This window comes from Lathyrus oleraceus, chromosome 1, assembly GCF_024323335.1.
Source record: "Lathyrus oleraceus cultivar Zhongwan6 chromosome 1, CAAS_Psat_ZW6_1.0, whole genome shotgun sequence".
Taxonomy (NCBI): domain Eukaryota; kingdom Viridiplantae; phylum Streptophyta; class Magnoliopsida; order Fabales; family Fabaceae; genus Lathyrus; species Lathyrus oleraceus.
In genome coordinates this window covers 397,380,134-397,398,603 of record NC_066579.1, presented here as the reverse complement: position 1 = coordinate 397,398,603, position 18,470 = coordinate 397,380,134, and the positions used below count along the sequence as shown (strand labels likewise).

The following is an 18,470-nucleotide window of genomic DNA, read 5'->3' as shown; positions in this document are numbered from 1 at the left end:
ATGATTGATTTGTTACTATATCACTTTCCATAAGTGCTTGTTCAATATGCTCAAATTTGCCAAAACATGATTATTTTGGATGTGTAACTTTCAGTTTGCACAAAAGTTATGGGCAACTAGTTCTACAAGATGATCAACATAAGGAATATGAATGGTGGGGATTTTAGGAGGCTATTACACACTGTTTTTTTTAATGTCGGACTTTTAAGTAAAAGATATTCTTGAGGGATTCTTAAGAAACATTGTTGTTACTTATATTTTGGTTATTTTTATTAATGTCAGACTTTTTTAATGTCGCTCAAACTCGTAAACATTATTCTTTGAGATGGATTGTAAGACAGGAAAATATTTAAGGTTTCTTAATTAGTTATGAAATCTTTCAAGGTTGTGTGTTGTTGTTGTTATTCTTGTTATATTTATTTATTGAAGAAATTGATTTTATCAATCTTGAACAAAATATTTATCTGTTCTTGCAATCCATTTTTATATTTGAAAATAATTTCTCAATCATACTTTCATTTACAGAAAATATTGAGAAAAATATTCCTAATCATATTTAGTAATATTACAACAAAAAAATAAAATGGTGGGTAGTAAAAATATGTAAGTGATATACTTTACAATTCACCTTTTTCGTGTGTGCACAATAGAAGTAATCCATTCTCTCGGGTGGGATGATAATTGAGGGAGAAAAATCATTATTTATTTTAAAAGAAATAATTTATTACCTCGATGTTCATAAAGTTACGAGAGAAAAATTGACACAATTTTGATTATAAATGAATCTTTATCGTTCATGTATTGATTATCAACCCCCAATACATTGTCAACCCATCGATCCACAAGAAATATTAGTGATTTGCGTGAAACCTCACGCGAACGTCACAAATATATATCTTTGATGCTATATTGTGAATGAAAAATATTTATAATGAAAATATTAAGACTGAAAAAGGTGAAACTTAAAGAAGCATGAAAACAGTTTCTGGGATGAATAAGTATTGATTTAACGTTGGTATTCCTTGCATAATCTCTTGTCTTTGTAACATGATAAATTATTTTTCTTATCGATCTTTTGTAAATTTATGTTAGAAACAAATGCATGCAAATCCAAATCTTGACAGCAAAACTACCAATCATTATTTTCAACAATGCCTTAATTTCAACCATCACCGCCACATGTAACTCATCTTCTGATTTCTCATTCTCACTCTCAACAAACCCCTCAAATCTGGTTTAGACCTTTCGGGTTCACCTTAGAATTTTCCTTTCATCTTCTTAGCCAATTTACTACTTTCCACCCCTTCCTCTTATATCCCTCTACTTCTTCCTTCTTTCTCTCTTCACTTTAAACCCCAATCGGTCATTTCTCTCTCCATATAACCGATTTGAACTTGGAACCATTTGCTAATAGAGAGGACAACAGAATAACATTGTTGTTGTTGTCCCAAATGGTAAGAACAATGAAAAACATGGCCTTTCTCCTTGTGTTGATGATATTGATATAACTATTCTATCTGTGACATAAGGGTTATTGTTGAATTTTGGTTGGGGTGCGAATTTTCCCAAGAATAAGTCTGGTTTGAAAATACCATATTTGACAGTGAATAAAATTGGGTTGAAGAAGATTGAGGAAATGAAGTTGAATAAGTTGAAACATGAGAATCGTGAAGGTGATTTGCAATGGTGAAGGATATATGTTTATGAACAAAAAAGGATTTGAAGAATGTTGAGATGGAAAACAAGGAGATAAATAAAGTGTTAGATGAAATCAAAATGAGAATTTCTAGTGGAGTATTAGCCTATGATTTTTGACTCAAGCTGCATTGAGACCCACTAAGCATGGTTTTAAAGAATATCTAGAACATATTCGCAAGATTAGGATCACTCCATCTTCAAAACATGTTAAGAATCTCACAAATGTTTGTAGTGATTTGGCATATTCTTAACTAAGAGCGCTTTCACATGGTTCACCACCATTCCTCTACATTTCATATATAATTGGAATCAACTAGAAAGAGTATTCCATGAGCAATTTTATATGGTCCAGTCGAATATTAGCCTAAAAGAATTAGCTAGTGCGAAGAGGAAATTCTCTGAGTCAATAGATGATTATCTCGATAGGTTTAGGTTAATGAATGCAAGATGTTTTAATCAAGTGTTTGAATATGAGTTAGTCGAAATGGCTGCAGGTGGCCTAGATTATTCCATTAGGAAGAAGTTGGATACCCAATATCTAAGGGACATAACCCAACTAGCAGACAAAGTTCGACAAGTTGAACAATTGAAGGCTGAAAAGGCTAGAGCAAGTCAACACCCTAGGAAAGAGAAAGTTGATGATGTAGAGACAAAAGAAAATAATCAAGAGATTGACATAGTTTTTGAAAGTGTCGAAGAAAGCGAGGTTAATCTGACACAATTAAAGCCATGACCTCCATATATTTGTAAGGTTTTAAGACCTTTAAATGGCAAAAATCTCATCGAACGTTGTAAAAATGAAAAAAATTCTACAAAAATCTATACATTTGAATAACTAAATGTGATGAGATATTTGATCTTCTAATTTTCGATGGTCAAATCATAGTGCCAACAGACTTAAAGACGCCCCACCAATGAAATAAAGGAATAACTTTCTTGGTCATAAAACGTCTATATGTGTTTTCTTAGGGATTTTTTTGCAAACTACTCTCACGGATGGTAGATTGAAATTTGGAGACAAATAAAAGCCACCTATGATGATTAAGTTAGACCCTCTATTGGTTCAATAAGCAAATCTAGTCGAACCTATAAAAATTATGATGGTTGAGGCTATTGAAGGTCTCGACATAAAAGTCAAATAAGTGACCATGATGGACTACAATGAAAAGATATAGGTGATTTACCCTAAGGCTGAAGAAGAGTTGATTGATTTCCTAAACAGATGCAGGCTCAAAGACTCTGAGGTGATGTTAGGCCCTAATTTAGTGTTGTTATTTTGATATGGAGACCACCAAATACCTTGAGAATGTAAGTTCTGAACAACCAAGAAGGAATAATTGGAGTAACAGAATGCCACAAATTATTTTAAATGAACGAATTTAACTCAACTTAGTTAAGTTTTGGGTCCATTTATTTAAATTTTAAAGAAAAAATGATTTTAACAATATTAAGTATTTTTGTTTTAACAAATTTTCAAAGAATATTTTAAAAGAACATTTAAATAAAAAATTAATTTGAATAATTTTATATATACAATATTATTTTGAATATTTCATCTCATTACTATAAAATTTTTTAATATCAAAATTTCAAAAAGTTACTTAAATTTAAAATTATTTTGAATGACTTTTTATAAAAATTATTTTTAAGATATACTTTTTTAAAAATTATGTAATGTTGACTGTATTTTAATTTTTAATAATATATATTTATCTTGAAGGAGGATAAAATGAAGTTTATAGTTTATGAACTATAAATTTAAAAAAACTTTGTAGTTAATTGTTTTTTTGTCATTCTAAGACACATGTCGTAATTATTACTTCGACATATACATGCAAACCAAATCTATAAACCGATCAACCTAAAAAGATAATGTTTGAGAGAGATGGATTATAAATATTGCAAATAATAGTATGAATAGATATTATTTTTATCTTAAGTTTGACATAATCTCGAGTTCTCATGAGTACATTTCACATATACAAATTATTTAATGTTGCAAGCCTCCAAGCTTGTAGAACTAATATATGTATGAACTGCACTGCATGATTACCTATACAAAGTAAGCAACATATACAGACATGTTAAAAAAATAGAATAAAAGATGAAAAGAAAGTAAATATATGGATACCCTTATTTTTGTTTTGACTGGAGGACTAAAGCTATGGTTTTGTTTTGACTGCAGGGGGATAACATTGTTTTACACATGCTTTCACACAAGCTGCATAATTTTTTATGTGTTTGGGTTTGGCACAAATCACGTCACATCTTGCTTCACAAAGAGGCCCTTTCATCTTATTTGGCTCAAATTCTAGAGATTGAGTCATGCTTTCAACTTGTGTTGCAACTAACGTAAGAACTAATATCATTGCCACAACACCTTTTCTTACCATGTGTACTTCCATACTCTCTTCACTAATTCTGTAATGAAACTCTTAAGTTCTAAGTTCTTGATGTTTTTAGTGTTGCAAGAGATGTTTATTTATAGAATAATGCGTGTAAAAGAGGTTTCATACGTTAACAAAATTGGTAAGCATTAATTACGGTTATTAGCACAAAGGTTAAAAGAATTACAAAAGAATGACTTTAAACTAAGTAATATTTAAACATATAAGCCAAAACAATTTTTTTTATATTAATTTTGTTGGAGTTAATAATTAATCAACATTGGTGTTGGTGTGTTCTAAAATATCAAAACAAAAATTTACAACTGAGTAAATGAATATTTAATGTGTGGATAGTAGTCTCATATAATAAGTTTAAATGCGTTTATTAACTTAACAAATGAGGTAAATAGGATAAAATGTCACACAGACAAATGTGATGGTCATAATTCTTATCCCACTCAGTCACATTCACACCTCCTCATCGATCTTCGGCTATGGGACCGGAGGCGCGGGCGTAAAGACCCTAGTGGTGTCTTGTAGGCGACAGACAAGTCACCACACATGGATGTAGTTGTTGCTCCAGTTTTTTTTGTAGTCATTGTTTCAATTTGTTATTTTTTAAATTCGAAAATGGCAACGCTTTGTGAAGTATTGCAATAGTTGGTAAAATATAAAAAGTTGCAACACTTAGTGTAAAGTGTTGCCGAAAGAGTGTGTTTCATCAATGCTCACAACCTTGTGAAACAACACTTCTTAACCTTGTGAAACAACACTACTAAGAAAATTACATTAAAGTAACCTCTTCATGGTAAATTCTAAATTTCTTCTTTCCTACACTCGAGTTTCCAATTATCTTTTGCAGACTCGAATATAGGCCGAGTTATCTTAGGTATTCATGCGTATTGACTCTAAGACATTTTGAGAATGCTTAAAATACTATTAGGAAAGTGATTACATGCATGATTCTAGTCTTGATCCATTTAACTTACGATCTTTATCTAACAGTCTAATAGTATCTCAAATAATGACTACTGAGGCTTTAGTATTAAGAATTAAAGTGATGAACCAAGACCTTTTCAAGTTGGATCATTTCGATGGAACAAACATCACTAGATGGAAAGGCATGATGATCTTCCTCCCGATTTCTTTGAAGATTCACTAGGCCTTGAATCCTGACTTGATACCGATTCAAGAACCGTAATAAAATGATTTCAAGGAACTCAAGAAAGAACGCAAGAACCAAAAGGAGGGTGAATTTCTATGTCGTGGCCATAATTCTGAACAAACTATCTAATCGTCTCTATGATCTCTACATAGATAACCAATCTGCAACAGAAAGTTGAAAGACACCCGAGTTCAAATTCAAAGCTGAAGAGGAAGGTACTAAAAAGTTTATAATTTTTAAATATGTTAATTTTAAAAAGTTGGATTCAAAGCCCGTTCTTGTACAACTACAAGAGTTATATGTTCTTGTAAATAAACTAAAGACTGTAAAGATAGATATTCCCAAAGCTTTTCAATTTGGTACAATTATTGCAAAAGTCTCATCTTCATGGAAAATATATAGGAAGAAATTACTTCTTGATTCCGAGGAATTCTCACTGGAGAAAATCCATAAACATCTTCGAATCGAGGAGATATCGAAAGATACTGAGAAATCAGAGACCGCTGGATATTCTAAGGCCAATGCGGTGAGCGTAAAAGGCAAGAAGAAACATGATGGTATGAAGAACCATCTTGGATCTATGAAGGAACAAAATAAGTTCAAGAATTTTAGAGGATAAAAAAGCCTCGAAGTTTGTTATGTGTGCGGAAAACACAATCATTATGCTCGAGATTCATGTCACAACAAGTCCAAAAACGAGATAAATGTTGTTCAAGCAGATGACAATATAATTTCTAATGTGAGCGAAATTATGGAAATCAAAGGCAAGGTACAGGGACAATGGTATGATACTTGTTCCACTGTCCATGTTTCCTATGACAAAAGAGAACTCAAAACCTATTAAAGTGACCGATGGACAAGAGGTTCAAATGGGAAATAAAAGATGATTGAGGGTCGTTGGAATGGGAGCCGTGAAACTCAACTTCACTTCTGGAAATAAGGTTACTCTTGTCAATGTACTTCATGTTCCCGACATGACAACCTTATTAATGGGGATCTTTTGGGAAAATCGGGTGTAATATCCCATATTCCCTTAAATGCTCAATTAGTTGTCAGTTGAGACCAATTGAGTTCCTATGTACTCTATCTTTTGTCAGTTGAAATAATTAGAGCTCCTATGTGCTCTAAATGTTGTCAGTTGGGACCAACAAAGTAACCAGTGAACTCTAAAGAGATTAATGATTAATAAAAGAGACATACCAATATTAATAAGTACAAGAGAGGATATTTTTGATAACATTAATAATTGATCAATTGGTATTGGAAAAATATCAATGGAGATATTTTTACTACTACTTGATATTATATGTTATAATTATATATTATATATGTTTATTGTGTGGTGGTGATTGAAAAGAAAGAAGAAGTGGATAAGAAGGAAGAGTAGGTAGGAAGAGAATGAGAGATATCAGAAAGAAAAAGAAAAGAAGAGAGAAAGGGGAAAAGAAGAGAAAAGGAGAGGAATGGAGAAGAGAAGGAGAGAAGAGGAAACTTGAAGAAGAAGTGGAAACATCAACCATCAAACCAAATACTTACCATCATTTCATCTTCATCATCATCATCACCAACTTCATCTCTATTTCATCATCTTAATCATCAAACCAAGGTGAGTTCTTAGATAGAGTTAGCCTTTGGGAGGGTAAGAATTTCATGAAGAGAAACTAGATTGTTATGATATTGTGGGTGTTGGTAATAACATGTTAGTGATGCTTCATGTTGTTCTTGATATTATGTTATTTTGTGTAATTATTGTCTTTACTGCATGATTGTTATGTGTTTTAGCATGGATTCATGATGGTATATGTTTTGGTATGGATTGGAGTGGTTGAAATTGGAAAAGGGAATGTTTAGAAGATGAATTTGTGAAGAAAACTGAAGAACCAATCGATTGGTTCTGAAACTAGCTGTCAACCAATTGATTGTTCCATGTTTCTATGAAGAAAAAATAGAGTTTTTACTCATGTCAATCGATTGACATGACAGATCAATCGATTGGTCCTGGAAATTTTATGAAAAACACTTTATAGAAACTTCATGCAATCGATTGACTCCCAGGTCAATCGATTGGTTCAACCTTGTTTTGCCAAAAACCACTTATTTCATGTTTCTAAACCACCTTAGATGTATTATGACTTGTACCATGATGTGTATGTAATAATTTAACATTAATCGGTCGATTTACATGAGATTTGGATGGGTTTAACCTAGAATATTATTTAGGTTAAAATATGCGGTTATTGTTTCCACCATAACTCAATAACCGCGAACCCGATTGATATGAGACTTGAAGCTTTGAGAAGCTAATATAATGAGATGTTTCACGGTGATGAGAGACCATGAACTAACCAATAATGCTTGGTAGAGGATAGTAATGATTGTATGTTTGATTATGTTTGACTTATTTGTGTATGACGACTTGAATAACCTGAGATACTTATGAGTATGACGTGAGTCAGATATGCCAAGGGTTTGTTGTGACATGTTATGCCACTATGTATGTTTCATGTATGATATTTGCTATGCTAATGAGAATGCTATGAATAGGTTGGATGTTTGATTGTGAAATAACATGTTTTAAAATCTTATGAAGATGAGTGAGGAAACCTAAGAGAATAACCTGATTAATAACTTAGAAAGATAATCTAGGTTATGGAAATGGGTATATGGTGATGCTTGGGCGCAACGGTACTTAGGTACGTATCATGTACAAGTATTCACATGATAAACGAATAAATATGCTTTGTATGGAACATGTGCGTTTTTATGTAATGAGAATGGATCATGTTATGATGCCATGAGAATTGATATGATATCATGAGAATTTGTTAACATTTTTGGTGAGGAACCTTTGTTCCAAAAGTCCTATTTTTGGTGAGGAACCTTTATTCTAAAAGTCCTATTTGTTGTTGAGAACTAATCACATATTCATAATTATTTGTGATTGTGCACATACCACTTCAAGGGCTTAGGTAAAGCGGTAAGTGGGGATGTGGCACCAATGATTCGTGCCTCAATTGGGTTTGAGCCCCAACCATGGAGGACATGGGGGAAAGGTGGACACCTAAGTGGGTTAGAGTCTCATACGGTGAAAGATACCTTAAGTGGGTTAGAGTCCCATAAGGGCGGCGGTCGCTTGAACTGGGGATTAAGCCTCATAGAGGACCCGATATCCACCTTGAAAGTCGAATCATACAGGCATGCGTGAACCAAGCCTTGGCCTAGACGTAGGTCCGGTTGAGGATCGATGTTGCGTGAATCTGAATAGTGATTTATTGAGTTATATGAAATCAAGTGACATGTTTCCATACATTGCGATTATCCCTTAGTTACTCAAGTCCTAGTTACAAGGTGCAAGTAATGCACAAGTAACAGAAGGTGAATACTTGAGTTAGAATCAAGTAGAAACCCTATAGAGCCGAGTGGACCGATAGGATAGGATAACTCACTGATATTATCATCTCATCCCATTATTGTTGTTATTTTTTAGGTATTCCTTGCAGGTTGAAGTCAAGAGAGGCCGTCTACTGATGTTTCAAGGGATGTTGTTTATCGTGATCTTCCGCTGTGGAGTTGTGTACAATGAAGATATTGTACATAGTTCTTAGATTTTTATTTTTAGGAACTATTGTATAACATATCACTTTGATGTTATAGTTTGGACATGTGTATATAATGATGCCATTAGGCACTTATGTTATGTCAGTACCAATTAATAACACTTGTATGATATTATTCTAGATATATATTATACGGGTTATTACAGTTGGTATCAGAGCAGGTCGATTCTCGACCTAGCCTTGAAACATCATAAGTAAATCTATTCCTGCCTCATATGTGTGTTTAGCCAACATGATTCTTAATATCACTGTATGTAGTGTTGGGTCTGATCAACCTAATGCTATGTGCGTGGTAGGTAGGATCATGGTTGAGTGATCACGAGGACTCCGAAGTGTTGGTGGAACTTGTGCTTTGAGGGTAGGCTAAAGACAAGAGTTAGAATGTAAGGGGAACCAGATGGTTCAGTTAAAGTTCCAGTAAGAGTTGTGATTCCGGTAATATAGAATTGAAGGGTGGTTTGTGGTTCAAGCAATCATGTAGTGCTGATGGAGTCGGAAAGTTAAGGATTTCTATTGAATACACTGTCCGAGCTTTTAGAGAGACGTGAATTTGATAGTGGAATAAGATATACCCACTTATATGGAATAAGTATTGTAAGTAATTCCATATGGTGAAGGAGAAAGTATGGTTATGTTGCTCATATGTCATAAGGTCTAGAAGTGAGATAGTGCATCTGTGTTTCAATTTCTAAGGTCACTAGAGTATCTTGGAAGAACGAGAGTATTTCAGCGGGTATGTTCAGAATGGTACCTTCTAAGTGGTTGAGAGCTTGAGAGATAAGGACGTTTGACACCTTTGTAAAAGTCTAAGGTAATGGTGAGGTCTAAAAAGAGACTCGAGGACATGAATGCACATTCCAAGTGAAACATGTATGCACCAAATGAAGGGTAGAAGATAAATCAAGTATATTCAAATATAAAAAGGGATATTAGGTTCAAGATAGTTTGTCAGGGATTCAGTGTTAGTAAGAGACCATTATGGAATGTTAAGTTATATAAGGAACAATTATAAGAGATTGTGTCGAAGAGAGATCATGCATTATATAGTAACGAAAGCTCTAGTGGGTTTTGGTTGAAGGAGATCTAGTTTAGGAAAAGAGCAAGTAAATTGGATTTAAGGAATTATAGTAGAATGGTTATGTAATTGGAGTTGAGAGAATTACCTTAGAAAAGAAGCAGATATAGAGTTTGGGAGCAGTGTAAACCTTGCATTACAACTACTGTAGTGGAATGCACTTCAGATAAGAATACTATGACGTCATAAGGATTTTACTGAGCTAAGATATGGGTGTGTGGTTGATGATCGTTCACATGTGGAGGTTTATAAAGGAGGGAATGTAGTGGAAAAAGTTAAACTTGGTATTAAGAGAAGTATGTGATATTGGCATTATAGTCACAAGTGTGTGTAATGGATTCCTTGTCTTGAGACGGATGTGAAGTAACACACACTTTGTTGAGTAGTGAGTCTTGTATTCTGATAAGTTGAGTTTATGGTAGACAACGAAAGACAAGCCAAGTTGGAGCATGGGGACTAAGTGTAGGATGTGAAATATGTTATGTTGTAAGAGCTTATGGGGAGCCAATGAGGATTGTCCGTAGCAAGTCATCTAGACAAGTAACCCCAGTATGATGAAGTGTATAGTAGGTATTGGTTTAGAAGAAAATTCCAGTCATAAGTGTGTGGTAATTCTAAGGTTCATCTTAAGTGCATCTTGTTGAATTTCAAGAGTAATGGCGGCTTATTGGAAGTCCGATTGTTATTTATCTTCTTGAGTAGTGTTTGGTTGATTGGTCACGGAGTATAAACCATAAGGAGTGAAGTTGAAAGAGACTCACTAAGTGGTGATCTAGAAGAGATTAGTTAGGTATATTGTATGTGTTGGTAAGGTGTAAAGTGGTTGGTCATAGTATGTCATTGGTTAATTCATTCAGATTCATGGCCTTAGATGTAGACTCCATGAGAGTGGTAATGGATGTGTACGATGATACTCTACCCTACTGGAAGGATTCATGAGTTATACTTTAGAGCAGGAACGAGAATCAGATATTCCTGAAGTTAACCATGTAACTCATGTTGTATATTAGTAAGAGCATGAGCTAAGATTATTGAAGATGGATCAGGATGTTAAGATGAAGGGTTCTAGATAAGAAGTGCAATGTTATTTCTAAAGGTGTGAAGCATTGTGTGACTCTGAGGCTAGTATGGAAACTCACAGTTACAGTCTAGTTTGCTTAAGGTTTCTTGGAAGTGACGTCTCGTTATTGACTTGAAGTTCCTTGATGGTGTTATTTTGTTATTGGTCGAGATCCTGTGTCAACATAAACCTTGAAGGAATCAAAACCCTATAAGAGGACTTGACATGGAATATAGTAACAAGAATCAGGTATGAAAAACAGATCAATCGATTGGTCCTGGAAATTTTATGAAAAACACTTTATAGAAACTTCATGCAATTGATTGACTCCCAGGTCAATCGATTGGTTCAACCTTGTTTTGCCCAAAACCACTTATTTCATGTTTCTAAACCACCTTAGATGTATTATGACTTGTACCATGATGTGTACGCAACAATTTAACATTAATCGGTTGATTTACATGAGATTTGGATGGGTTTAACCTAGAATATTAGTTAGGTTAAAATATGTGGTTATTGTTTCCACCATAACTCAATAACCGCGAACCAGATTGATATGAGACTTGAAGCTTTGGGAAGCTAATCTAATGAGATGTTGCATGGTGATGAGAGGCCATGAACTAACTAATAAATATTTGGTAGAGGATAGTAATTATTGTATGCTTGATTATGTTTGACTTGTTTGTGTATGACGACTTGAATAACCTGAGATACTTATGAGTATGACATGAGTCGGATATGCCAAGGGTTTGCTGTGACATGTTATGCCACTATGTATGTTTCATGTATGATATTTGCTATGATAATGAGCATGCCATGAATTGGTTGGATGTTTGATTGTGAAATAACATGTTTTAAAACCTTATGAAGATGAGTGAGGAAACCTAGGAGAATAACCTGATTAATAACTTAGAAAGATAATCTAGGTTATGGAAATGGGTATACGGTGATGCTTGGGCGCAATGGTACCTAGGTGTGTATCATGGATAAGTATTTACCTGATAAACGAATAAATATGCTTTGTATGGAACATGTTTGTTTTTATGTAATGGGAATGGATCATGTTATGATGCCATGAGAATTGATATGATATCATGAGAATTTGTTAACATTTTTGGTGAGGAACCTTTGTTCCAAATGTCCTATTTGTTGTTGAGAACTAATCACGTACTCGGAATTATTTGTGATTGTGCATATACCACTTCAAGGGCTTAGGTAATGCGGTAAATGGGGATGTGGCACCAATGATTTGTGCCTCAATTGGGTTTGAGCCCCAACCATGGCGGACATGGGGGAAAGGTGGACACCTAAGTGGGTTAGAGTCTCATACGGTGAAAGATACCCTAAGTGGGTTAGAGTCCCATATGGGTGTTAGTCGCTTGAACTGGGGATTGAGCCTAATAGAGGACTCAATATCCACCGTGAAAGTCGAATCATACGGGCATGCGTGAACCAAGCCTTGGCCTAGACGTAGGTCCGGTTGGGGATCGATGTTGCGTGAATCCGAATAGTGATTTATTGAGTTATATGAACTCAAGTGACATGTTTCCATACATTGTGATTATCCCTTAGTTACTTAAGTCCTAGTTATAAGGTGCGAGTGATGCACAAGTAACAGAAGGTGAATACTTGAGTTAGAATCAAGTAAAAACCCTGTAGAGCCGAGTGGATCCATAGGATAGGAGAACTCACTGAGATTATTTTCTCATCCCATTATTATTGTTATTTTTCAGGTATTTCTTGCAGGTTGAATTCAAGAGAGGCCGTCTACTGATGTTTCAAGGGATGATGTTTATCGTGATCTTCCGCTATGGAGTTGTGTACAATGAAGATATTATACATAGTTCTTAGATTTTTATTTTTAGGAACTATTGTATAACATGTCCCTTTGATGTTTTAGTTTGGACATGTGTATATAATGATGCCATTAGGCACTTATGTTGTGTGAGTACCAACTAATAACACTTGTATGATATTATTCTAGATATATATTATATGGGTTGTTACACTGAATATTAAATTTGTGTATGAATAAGTGAAGTTAATCTTCATCCGTAATAGTGTATTTGTGGAAAATGGTATTCCTCTAAGGAAATGATTAAGCTTTGTACAACCAAAAATTTATAAATAAGGGTTCTAATTCTGCTTATATGATTGAACTGGTTTTTTTTATGACATAGTAGTTAGAACATATTGGTATTAACACTATGAAAAGACTAATCAAATATGATTTAATTTCATGTTGAAGCGCCGCGAAAAATACAAAGTCGCCACCGAATTTTATTTATTCCAAAGGAAAGGGAAAATAGCGATAAAACCACAAATGAGAGAAATGGTCTCGCAACCAAGAGCGGATTCTGAAGTCGGTTATGGAAGGGGAAGGTATTAGCACCCCTCACATCCATGGTACTCCATGGGAACCACTTGCTCGTATCAAATGCGCATGGATGTTTATTTATCTGTAAATTTCTTGCTATTAGGAATGAGATGAGAGAATAAGGTGGGAGAGAAAATTAGTTTTAAGTTAGTGTGTTCGCCAAGGATTTTGGCCCTCGTGCCTACGTATCCCCATACGTGCAATAGGGAAGTCAGAGCTTTGTAGTTCGGCTCAAAAATGGCGTATTTGTTTGGTTGTTTTTACTGAACAGTATTGACGTTCGTGCACTACTGTTCACTTGCTTGTATACTCTGTCATGGGAGCAGAAAGTATTTGCTTGTTTGCGGTAAAATGGATACGCTTGGTTCGCACTCTAGCAGTTAAACATTACTTGCTCGCACATGGAGGCTTAAGCTTTGTTCACGGTAGAAAGAAAGTAACATGTTCTTATCGAAAGGTTTTAAATAGAGTGCACTAAGGCAAAAGATGATTTGATTTGTTGGGGTCAATTTTATGCATGGAGACAAGCATTAGACCCCTGGCTAGATACATTCAACGGTCCAATAACTCGGGAGTTGAGAGGATAAGTTATCCTAACCGCTATTTTTCATCCAAAAAAGAGATTCGGTTATGAAAGGAGTTTGGCAAGTCAAATCGTTGGAACTTAGAGGGAGACAAGTCTCTAACCCTTGACTAAGTACAGTCAAAGATCAAAGTACTTGGGAATCGAGAGGACAATGGAGTCCTAACTATTCTTTTTCTTCCTCATAGAGCCTAGATCTAACTTGTTTGAATCATTAGATGTTTTAGGGGGGAAAGTCAAGTGTCGGGTCCTCATGCTAGGTACGACCGACAACCCAATTACTTGAATGTTGTGTACAAACACGTACACCCCATTTGCATTCCAATTTGTTATTAAAATGTTTCAAGAAAGGAATTTGACGTTGAATCAAGCGTTTTGAATTTATTATGAAAGTAGTGAGTGAAGAATGGAGGAGAGAGATAGAATAAGATTGAGAAGAGAATGGAGAAGAGATAATAGAATGAATGGATCTTGGAGTGGATGGAGGATGTTTGACATTGGATCAAGCATTTACGTTGCAATGGTGTGAGTCTTATTCGGAAAACAAATTGATGTTGGATCAAATTCCTTTTGTTTCTTTTGAAATGCTTTGTTTATCGCTTTGTATTTTATCTTTAATTATTAACAAGCATATTAAACTAACTAGAAAACAATAAATCTAAGCTATTATATGACTAGGGGGAAGGGGAACATTTGATCCATAATGGGGGGATGGATCCACATAATACAATGGAAAAGGAATGAAAGGGAAAATACAAGGTATAAACTAAACTATGTACCATGCCTAAGGCATACAAGTGACATGGTACTTCAAACAATACAAAGCTATTGAATAAAATGGAATGGTTAGGAGTATGACTAGCTAAGAGGTAGCTTGCTCCTCCAAGTCAACTTGTGGACACAAAGTAACAAACGAGTTAGCATGAGATAAAATCGAATGAATGAAAATGATGCAACGATATGTAAGGATGCTCAATGGTTAGAATCGATTCGAAAGGTAATGGATTAATCTATGAAAAGTAATCAAAGATCTATCCTACAATCATGACAAATGGAATTATACATACAAAGTATTCATCACCTAAATTGAAATGGGATTTTCAATTCACAATATGATCATAAACCAAATGAATTAATTAAATGGACAAGTAAAATGACTATTAATTCTAGAGTTTAAAATCTACCTAAACATGGGTTAGGAATCACAATTAATCAAACGGGAAATTAACAATCTAATATCAAGAATTGATCTAATCTACATGATCATGAAAATCACGATATAAAAGTCCAATAGAATGGAAATTTAATCTAAAGAAAATTCAACGACAAGATCAACACTTAAGCGCATTATTCAATAACGAATCATATCAAAAAGAACTAACCAAAATCTAATGACAAGATATACTAGTACTAGCAAGGTTAAACTACTATCGAATTAAATCTGAAAAATCAAGATCAAAATCCACATGGTTAAACCTAACTCCTAATCATGTGATCAAAAATCTGCTAATTAACCGATTAACCTAAAAAATACTAATCCTAATTAACTAAAATGAATCAACCTAATTCATATCAAGATCGAAATAATCAACAACATGATTAATCAAACGAAAAGTAAACTGAAATTAAAGTAAATTAATTAAAGGTTAAGAGGGGATTAAGCAAGAATTAAGAACAAAACAGTGCAAGAATAATTGGGCCAGGGGTGAGAAAACAGGGAGGGGGTGAGGTGCACGAACATGAACTCCTTGGGCCAAAGGCCCAAGTCTCCTATCCATCTACTGGAATCCATGAACATTTTCTTGGACTCTCTTCACATTCAGCCAAAGGCACGCTCAGGTCAAAATGCGACGGACCGAAAAATCCTTCACGGCACCGGAAAAAAAACTCATTACGCGACACTTCAATCTCGCTCCCACAATCAAGAATTTCAACAAACAAATACAAATTTGAATTCAACATCGAAGAAGAAATAGGAACGTAATTGAATCCGCGTGGAAATTCGACATCGAAAGGAGGCTTCAAAATTGAATCCGAATCGAAGTTGCGCGTGAAACAACATCAATCACCGATTGAAGACGTACCCGATTTGTGTTTCGCGTGAAGATGGCGATGAAGACTCTTAGGTTCGGATCCGTGCATCGCGTCGTTTTTCATTGATGATGGAGAGAGAAGATGATGAAGAATTCGTATTTTCTAGAAGGAAATGCTAATAGGTGAGAAAGAAATTTTCGTTTGCGATCCTTCCTGTCGCACCTCAAGGAAAAATGGGAATACGACCTAAGCGAAGCGCAATCGCACGCTCGCAATGATGGACTAAACAGAGTCGCCACCGAACTTTATTTATTCCTAAAAAGGAAAGGGGAAATATCGATAAAACCCAAGACAAAACAACAATGATTATTGGTCGTCGCAACCAAATCAGGGTTCGGGAGTCGATTACGCAAGGGGAAGGTATTAGCACCCCTCACGTCCGTTGTACTCAACGGGAACCATTATGTTAGTTGTGTGCGTTAGTGTTAGTTAAAATGTTAGGCTTTTCAAGTTATTAGGTGGGAAAGAAAGAATAGAAGAAAGGAGAATGTTTTTGGATTTTTGACAAAGGACTAAACCTAAGTTTTTTATCAGTGGGCCTGACAAGATTTACGAATCCTGCTCCTACGTATCTCAACAGAGAAATCAAGGCTTACGTAGTTCTGGGTAGAAAATTTTTTGTTTGTTGGTCGATTTTAGCGAAAACTATATTGTATTAATCGACGAAAACATTGTTTTACCCAAAACAGATGAGGAGTGGACGTATACCACACATCGAATGGATTTACAAATCAACATTCGGAAAAATGTCACTTATCTCGACTCAACAATCGTGGCCGAAACATTGTTTTGCATTACCTTAAGACAATATGTCTTTCGTTTATGAAAAAGGTTTTTTGATTAATCGCACGGCGACGAAAAAGAGTTTAATTGGTTGGACGTATTTTCGAGTAATGGCGAGAACTTGGATGAGCGAGATATCCATCTCGAATCCTAGTCTCAGGAATGCACGGTATATACCATGTTCCATTTCCATCTTTATTTAAAAAGTGTTTAATAAAGATTAAGTGTTTTGAATTTGATTGAGAAAGGGGTTTGAAGAAACCACATTGACAATTTTAGACGATGGCGAGAACTAAGATAGGCGAGACATCCGCCTCGAATCTTAATCTCAGGAGTGATAAAGCAAGGCTTTTCTAAATTAGTCGATCTGAATGTGATAAAGCAAGGCTTTTCTAAATGGTTCCGACATTCTGTTTCTTTGATTTATTTGATAGGTTTGGCAATGGAAGACTTGATGCGTTTGACGGTTTGAACTGTGCTGTTATTGCAGGTCGTGTGTTCTGAGTGCAGCAGGCTGGGATATTAGATTCCTCATCAAGAAGCGTTACAGTAGTGAACTCCACCAGTGCCCTATCCCAATCTTTAACCCTTAATGGTTGTGTATAACCAATAAGGACATGTTCAGAGACCTGTTTTGGATCGTACCATGCATTTCAAACAGCAGCGGTACCAAACTCATCAATTGCCATTCTTACCAGCATTATTGCAGGGGAAGAAAGCAGGATAGTTGATAACAGCTTCCTATTCAAAGAGTTGAGTATATCTATCATAGGCTTCATCATCTTTGTTATGGTCATTCCAACGTTCTTGATAATTTTGGACAACAACATGTAAAGTTCAACAATTGGATTTTTTTTAATAGAACCATTGTCTTCTTTCATTTCATTATTTGGTCTTGGTTGATTCTCTTTCTCTGTTGGTTTTCTTATTCTTCTTTTTTTGATGGTTTGAGTTTGACTTTCTCAGGACTCCTTAAAGGAGCGGTTAAGGAAGATTTCATCTTCATTATGGATGAACGACTCTGTACTTCTGCTTCATCGATAACTCACCCTGCTGAAGCGTGGAACAAGCATTGAGTGCTTTTCACCCTCATGTAAGCTCTTTGATAAGTATGACTCAGCAACTACAGGAAGAAGATCTTTCATCTGAATCTCAGCATCCGTAAATGTCGTTTGGCCATCAAGATGAACTGTAGCCTTTGAAGTAAGTGCGGAATCTTGAAGGAAATACAGCAAAGGCTTCTTGATTTTGAATTTGTCGTTAGGGTATAAAAGAGATGACGAGTCTGATGAGAATGATTGTTGAGGTTCATTAATGGCTGACAACTGCAACTTCATCAAGTCTAATAACAAGGATATATTTGCACCATCTGTACGCGGCTCAGCAGTTCCTGATTTTAGGAGGTTTGAAACTGTATCATGCTTAGTGCATTTCTCAAAAATGCCAAAACCTAAAAGTACTACATTTGAGCAGGATTCTTGTGCATCAATTGATACCGGCCATTGAGCAGAGGAATCAACATTGACGAGCTGACTTTCATCAAACCATTTATTTTGTTGTTAACTTGTTGAACTTTGAGCTGATGGACACTTTTTGTAGGCATTTGTTCAAGTTACGGGTGGTATACTCTA

At 35.0% G+C, this 18,470-nt stretch overlaps 1 long non-coding RNA gene across 1 annotated transcript; it reads right to left on the bottom strand.

Moving 5' to 3' along the window:
• Positions 1–3,568: 3,568 nt before the first annotated feature.
• On the bottom strand, positions 3,569–4,152 carry LOC127074537 (uncharacterized). The gene is made up of 2 exons (XR_007786029.1): positions 3,830–4,152; positions 3,569–3,751 (listed from the first exon to the last, which is right to left on the bottom strand). It is a non-coding gene; the product is annotated as an uncharacterized LOC127074537 (long non-coding RNA).
• Positions 4,153–18,470: the final 14,318 nt, after the last annotated feature.